This window comes from Castanea sativa, chromosome 5, assembly GCF_040712315.1.
Source record: "Castanea sativa cultivar Marrone di Chiusa Pesio chromosome 5, ASM4071231v1".
Classification (NCBI taxonomy): Eukaryota; Viridiplantae; Streptophyta; class Magnoliopsida; order Fagales; family Fagaceae; genus Castanea; species Castanea sativa.
Window position 1 is genome coordinate 9,145,560 of NC_134017.1, and position 7,040 is coordinate 9,152,599.

Consider the following 7,040-nt stretch of genomic DNA (forward strand, 5'->3'; position numbering starts at 1 on the left):
TTGTAAATTTGAGTTGGTTTGGTTTTATTGTTGTATATATAGTGGCTGGATTTGTTTTTCGTTAGGTATGTGAGGTTTCTGTTTGAGCTTGTGTTTAGCAGTCCAATCGGAGTGGGAGAAAGGGGCAAAGGGAACGTTGAAGTTATGATTTTTTTTAATGGTGTTTTTATGCTAAATTTTCTGGGTTTATGAATTTGGTTTTGGGTTTATGAATTTTATTTGCTGGAGGTTTTGTTGTTGATTGAAAGATGAGAAAATCTGGGCTTGAGTTGTTATTTCGTATATTTGGGTTTTGTGGTTTGAGACAATCTGAGAAGATTTGCTGCTAAGTTTGTGTTTGTGTTCTTGCTGGAGATCGATTTGTGTTTGTGTTTGGTTGACAAGAAAGGGCAAGAAAATGCAAGAAAATCTGGGCATGTGTTCTTATGTCTAAAATCTGGGTTTGTATTATTTGGTGTTCTCGTTGAACATAGATCTTGATATATTTTTGGCTTTTAATTTTGTTTTTTTCAATTTTAAATCTGTTAAAAATCTGATGAGTGCTACAGTAAAATTTTAATAATATTTTAATCCTTCCGTTAGTCACTTCTGTTATTTCCGGCTGTTGACTGACGGAAAAGACTAAACTAACACGCATTAATTGGTTTAGGGACTAAAAGTGGCGAAATAAAAATGTAGGGACCAAAATGGAAAAAAGCCAAAATGTAGGGACTAAAAATGCATTTACACCCCCAAAATATTGTCCTGTTTCTAAAAATAAAAGTCATTAATTTACTAATGTTCTTATTATACCCCTATTTTATTTTCAAAATTATATGAAAAGAAAACTAACAAATATTTAAAAAATCAATCTAATTGGGGCACCTTTTTAGTTGCCTCATTAAGAATAACTCTTTAAAAAAAAAAAAAAAACTAATACATTTATTTAAGGGTAATTTTATAAACTTATACATTTTTATAAGATAAATAAGATAATAAATGATGTTTCTTTAAAAAGTTTGACTTTTCAAACAGGAAAAACAAATTGGGATGGATGAAGTATGTTATTACTCTTTAGGGCATGAATGCTCTCTTTGTTTTGTGAAATGGTATTTGATTTCTCTTTTCTCATGTCCCAACAATATCTTACATTTTTTTTAAATGACACGGATGGAACATGAATGCAAAAATATTCCAAGCATGTCAAGTGTCCAACATAGATATATATAGCACCTCAAAAAAAAAAAAAATTCTAGGGCCCAAATAATTTCGGGATGTTCCCTCTCTCTAGAGTCTAGTCTCTGATATATGTGATTGAATTTGAACATAGTGCACAACCCGTCATAACATCACGTTTTTTTTTGGACAAAGTGCCTAAGTGAAAAGTTCCAAGAAACCTGAATTAGGCCCAACCTCTACTATTATTGTCAATACCATGGCTCATTGTTAAACAACTGGAGGTTTCGCACAAGTTGCCTTGTGCTTGTGGGGTTTAGACTTTTTTTTACATTGTTTTGTTGAAATAATTTACTTTTTTTTATAACCAATTTACTTATTTATTTTAAATATTCATTACAATTTATTTGAGTATTTACCACACATGCGTGCGCATACACACACACACAAACAAAACATCCTAATCAAATTGAATGTGTTTTAACAGGGCAAAAAAGAGAGATATAGATAGCTGTTAAAGCTGTTTGCAAACCTAAATAATCAACACGGTTCTGGGTTTTTGTGATTTTTTTTTCTATTGTGACAAGTGCCTAGAGGAAGAGGGAGAAAGCTAGAGAGGAAGAGGAAGAGAGAGAGAAATAGTAAAAAAGAATATTTAAATAAAGTGACAAAAGAAATAGAATTTGAGATGTTGGATGTATTGTAAAGTGGTATGGTATAATAGATAAATTAGTTTTTGAAATTGTAAAATATGATATTTTGTAAAAACCAGATGTTAATGCTTTAACTGTTCCAATCTAAACCGGAATGAATCTCTTGCACACTCCATCACCAATCTTGGTTAAAGTGAGAAAATTTAAAAACTAATAATTCTACTCTGTAACATATAATCTTTGTTAAGTACAATGAAATACATAATAATAAAATAAATAGGATCATAGTTCGAATTTTCATTTCAACAAAAAGCACAAAAGAATGAAAAAGTAAATAAGAGGAAAAAAGAAGAAGAAAAGACCTGGACTTGGAAAGTAGCCTACGCACAATGATACCAATCTCGTATATATTGATTGCCAGTAGAGCACTATATAACATGCCATGTCACTTTCCAATTCAGATTACGATTAAAGTTTCAGCTAGTAATACAAATTGCAGTCTCCAGTCTTAGATTCGAGTCTGTCCAATCCGAACTATTTAACTTATTGGCGCCTTTGTATGTATAAGGTGAACCTTCGTATCTTCACTACCAACCAGGCGAGTAAGCGAATTGTGTGAATCAGAAGAACAATACCAACCACGACTATCAAACTAAGCTGAACACAACCTGCTATGACCAACGCCGCGTCATACGCAAACCCATCAAAAAAGGTATATGGGACCAGCACTTTGAGTGCAGACAAATAGGCAAAGGCTAAGAATGTGAGAGAGGTACACATGGCAAATGTTAAGAGGCACATGCAAACCTTATTCTTAAGAGGAAATCCACTAATAAGCAAAAAGACGACACACAAAGATGCAGTGAAAGAGACGGTATTCTAAATCATGAATATTAAGAATCCAGAGTTATGATTAGAGTCACATGCTAAAACCGAATTTCCAGCCATACATGTTGAATTTAGGTCATATTTCCAACCATACGTATCGTTTACATTTGGTTGCAAAACACCGCCTATGGGGTTGATAGCTGGTTGGAAAGTGATAGTTGTGATGACAGTAGCCACCACCATTAGTGCACCTCGTGTCTCTTCTAACCAATCGCCTTGGTACCTCAAGTACTTTAACCATTTTTGCCACCTTTTCTTGCTCGATCTCTTTCGTTTTGCTGAATCATGGTGACCAACAACAATTTCTAATGATGATGAGAGGTTATTTTTCTTCTTTGTTCTTACGGCACAGGCATCCATAAAGATGTTTTGAATGGTGAAGCTTTTCAAATCTTTTGGATAGTGATTTAAAACTTCTAAGGCTGTAAGACCCATCTTATTTAAGGCATCTGCTCCTTCTTTCACTTTAGACACACACAGCAAATATTTTACTATCTGCAAAAATGAAAATTTTGTTTATAAAAAAATGAATATATGAAGAAAAAAAAAAAAACCAACCTCTATTCTCTGTAGCATCACAGCTAAATGCAAGACAGTGTTGCCACCTTCGTGGTCTTTGGAATTGAGAAAGTCTGCTTCGTCACTCACAAATTCCACCAACAGTTTCAAAGAATCTAGTTGGTTGTATTTGACACATAAGTGCAAAACAGTTTCTCCCCCATCTAACACAACTTGAGTAATTGAGTTAGGTTGGGCAATGATTAACTGCCTTACAACCTCAACTCGTCCTCTCATGGCTGCATAGTGGAGAGGAATTCTACCATCTTGATCACTTACCAAGCATGCATCTTTGTTTTCATCTAACAATGCTTGGACGATCTCTGTGTGGCCTTCGGCAGTAGCCAGGTGAAGTGGGCAACGTCTGTGGGAGTCCAACTCTAGAGTTAGTCGGGGTTTTAGAAGTAGAAGAGCTTTATTAAATTCAAGGTGGCCAACTACAGCTGATATGTGTAATGGAGTTTCGCTCAAAGAAGTCAATGAAATTTTACTAAGCAAGTGTGGGTCTTTAAGGATCAACCTATCCAACGTGGTTTTACACCCATTTCCTGCTGCCTTGTAGAGTTCTCTCATATCACTATCATCTTGTCTAAGTTGAGCCATTTCCATTTTCTCTCCCAGTGTGGTGTTTGTGAATTGTTATAACAGGAAAGAAGCATATAAATAGATGGATGAACTCGACACACCAATATTCTATTATGGTCCACTGCTTGAGACTATATCATCGTGGTGTTGATGATCAGTACTGGAGTGGTTGGATGACCTTGAAGTTTCATGGTCAATTGCATATTAGAGAGACACTGACACGAGGAATTAAAGGCCAAACCAAACACGTATTCCTTGAAGTAAAAATTGGTAGGTGAGTTCGAAATATGATGAGTATTAAAAGTTTGCTTGAACTTTTGCTTGAAAAATTCAATGTAATATAATATCTGAAGTGAAATTCGGAAAAGGCATTAGGTTGAAAATCTCGCCTACAAAAGGAAAGTATACTTAGAAGATTTTGATATTGTTTGGTTAATTTGTCCTATTCATTTATTTTATTTTATTGTTAATGTAAAGTTTTACTGTTTTAAACTTTTACCTTTTAATTTTCTTTAGATATAAATGTCTTTTATTTATTTTATTATTTAAATATAATAAAACAATCAAATAAACTACATCAAATGATCAAATAGAAGCACTATGCACTGATGATATCTATTTCATAGGAGCATTATATCAATATTTCAAATCTCCCAATAATTACCATTTCTCTTTGTTTATAGAATTTGATATTATGAAAGTCTGAAGAAAACATACACGATACTCTCTTAATAATGGAATAGAAACTAAATGATTAGATTCTGGTAATAAACTTCGAATCCACAAGAAGTTTTCCAGAATCCACAAAGAGATAAATTGGAATCCACCAGAAAAAAAAAATTATAAAAGTTTGTATTTTATTGAAAATAGTCTGATTTGCCTCTGATGACTACAAAACATAGAAATACTGAAAAGTAAAACCCTGCAACAACTAAGAAATGTCTAAAACTCTGATTCGCACTAATTAAATGATTAGGCGATAAAATTCCAAAATTTACTAAAAATTAATGGTAAAATTGAGTTAAATACAAAATTATAAACTATTGACCTTAAGAGTCGACTCAAAATAGACACGGCTTTATTATGACTTTTAAACTAAAAATTATTAAGGAAAACCAAATATATATATTACTATGTAGAGCATTTTGAGGCCCTAATAAAATTATTTGCCTCCAATATTTTGTGATTGCATAATGAAAGTAAATCAAAAGGGGTAATTACTTTAGTCCACAAGCACACGGAGAATCTAATCTATGGAGAACATCAACAATTATAGAACTTCATTAGCATTAAGATAAATGGTGTGGAAAGCTTTGTACATCTTCTTTTAGCACTAATTAAAAAGGAAGTTTCAAAATAGAACTCTATCAACATCAAGAGAAGGGAAACTCACAGATTCCATGTCTCTCTCTCTCTTGGTTTCAAAATTTTGTTGAATTTCTCAATGACTTTCTATCTATGAAGATCATCAATAGCAATGTTAAAATAAACTATTTTCTATCTATTTTATTTATCAAATAAAATAGAAAATAAGTTCAAAAAGAAAAAAGAAAATTGTTAGAATAAGGAAAGGAAAACAAAAAATAACTTGAAAAAAGAAATGAAAAGTTAACAAAGCCATACCTTTTTTTTTTTTTTTTTTTTTTTTTTTTTTTTTTTTTTTTTTTTTTTTTCAGGATTTTTTTGTTGCAATTGGAGTTCATAGTGTTATATGTTAATATATAGTGCAATTATCATCTATTAATAAAATTTAAGGTTTTCATTTTTTAGTTTTTTGAGGAGATGAATAGGCATGAGTTACTATACTAAAGAAAATGAAGAGATATGGCTGATCGATTACGTAACCCATTTGTTTAGGTTTTTTTTGGCTGTGTTAGGAAGTGGTTAATGCTGGGTTAGGTGGTGGTTTTGTGGCTAGGTTGGGGTGGTGATTTGGAATGAAGGGAAAGGGAAGAAATGAGGAAGGGAAAACGAAGATTGAAAAAAAAAAAAAAAAGACAAATGGAGAAGAGGAGTCTATATGATGAGAGAGAAAAGAGAAAAAGTAATTAATAATATGATACACAACTATCACCGCACACCTTTGGTGCGATAGTCACTCTACAAGTATAAGTGCTTGTGGAGTGTGGGAGGTAATGGTCGGAGTTCAAGTCTCCAGGAGGGAGACTCACACACATATACACTTAGATTAGGCTAGAGTAGAATTCTATCTTGTATTAAAAAAATAATAATAATATGATACACAACTACAATAATCGTTGTATCAAAATTTTAAATATACACATTTATAAATCCATTGGTGTGGGTAGTTTTGGGGTAAAAATATGTAAATTTAACACTTTTTTCTATTAGACACACGTTGTGTAGCTAGGGCTGAGAATGGACCTAGTCGGCTTGACCAAACCGCCTAACCCAAAGGGTTTTGGGCAGGTTGAATGGTTGCTTGGGTTAGTTCTGGGTCAAATACTCGGGTCTAAGGTCCAACCCAACTCGCCCGATCTAGGAGAGAGAGAGAGAGAGAGAGAGAGAGAGAGAGAGTTATAACATTTTCTCAACCTTGAAGCTCTTTTGCTTGCCATCTTCATTTTTTTTCCTGTTCAAACTAATGTAAAGGAAGAAGAGGAGAAAATCTTAGGTTTTTTTTTAATTAAGAAAAATAAAGAGGTGGGTTTTCAAAGCTTGGGAAGTGGTAAAGGAAGGTTGTGGAATTGTTCCTGACCTTCTTCTAGTTTTGTACTTTTAATGGCTTTCACTTATTCTGATCATGCATAAAAGTATGATATATATACTAATATTCCTAATATAGTTGTGGGGAGTAAAAGGACCCAAGTGGGCATATGGGCCTTTGGGCTGTAATATGGAAGGCCGACCTGCTCCAGGGTTAAACTCTATGAGTTGGCCCATACGCCGAGGGTCCGAGGATACAGCCGAGGGAGAGTTTCACCTCGGACAGATCCAAAAGAACTCAAGATTGCATTATAAAGGTCAAGACACAAACTCTGGAAAGACTAGTGGTTAAAAGGGGACATCCTGAATCTTCTAGATGCACCAGTATTAAAGAAAATATCAAGAGTAAAGGCTGCCACCTCCGCATTAAAGGCTCTGCACCTACCTCCCTGGCCGCATTAATGGGGAGGTGACCCCTGAACAGTGAGGTGGAAACTTCTAGTCACTGTTCAAAAAGTATCAGGGAAGGAAGTA

The 7,040-nt window shown here is 33.7% G+C and overlaps 1 pseudogene; it reads right to left on the minus strand.

Moving 5' to 3' along the window:
• Positions 1 to 2,339: 2,339 nt before the first annotated feature.
• On the minus strand, positions 2,340 to 3,857 carry LOC142634689 (uncharacterized; annotated as a pseudogene).
• Positions 3,858 to 7,040: the final 3,183 nt, after the last annotated feature.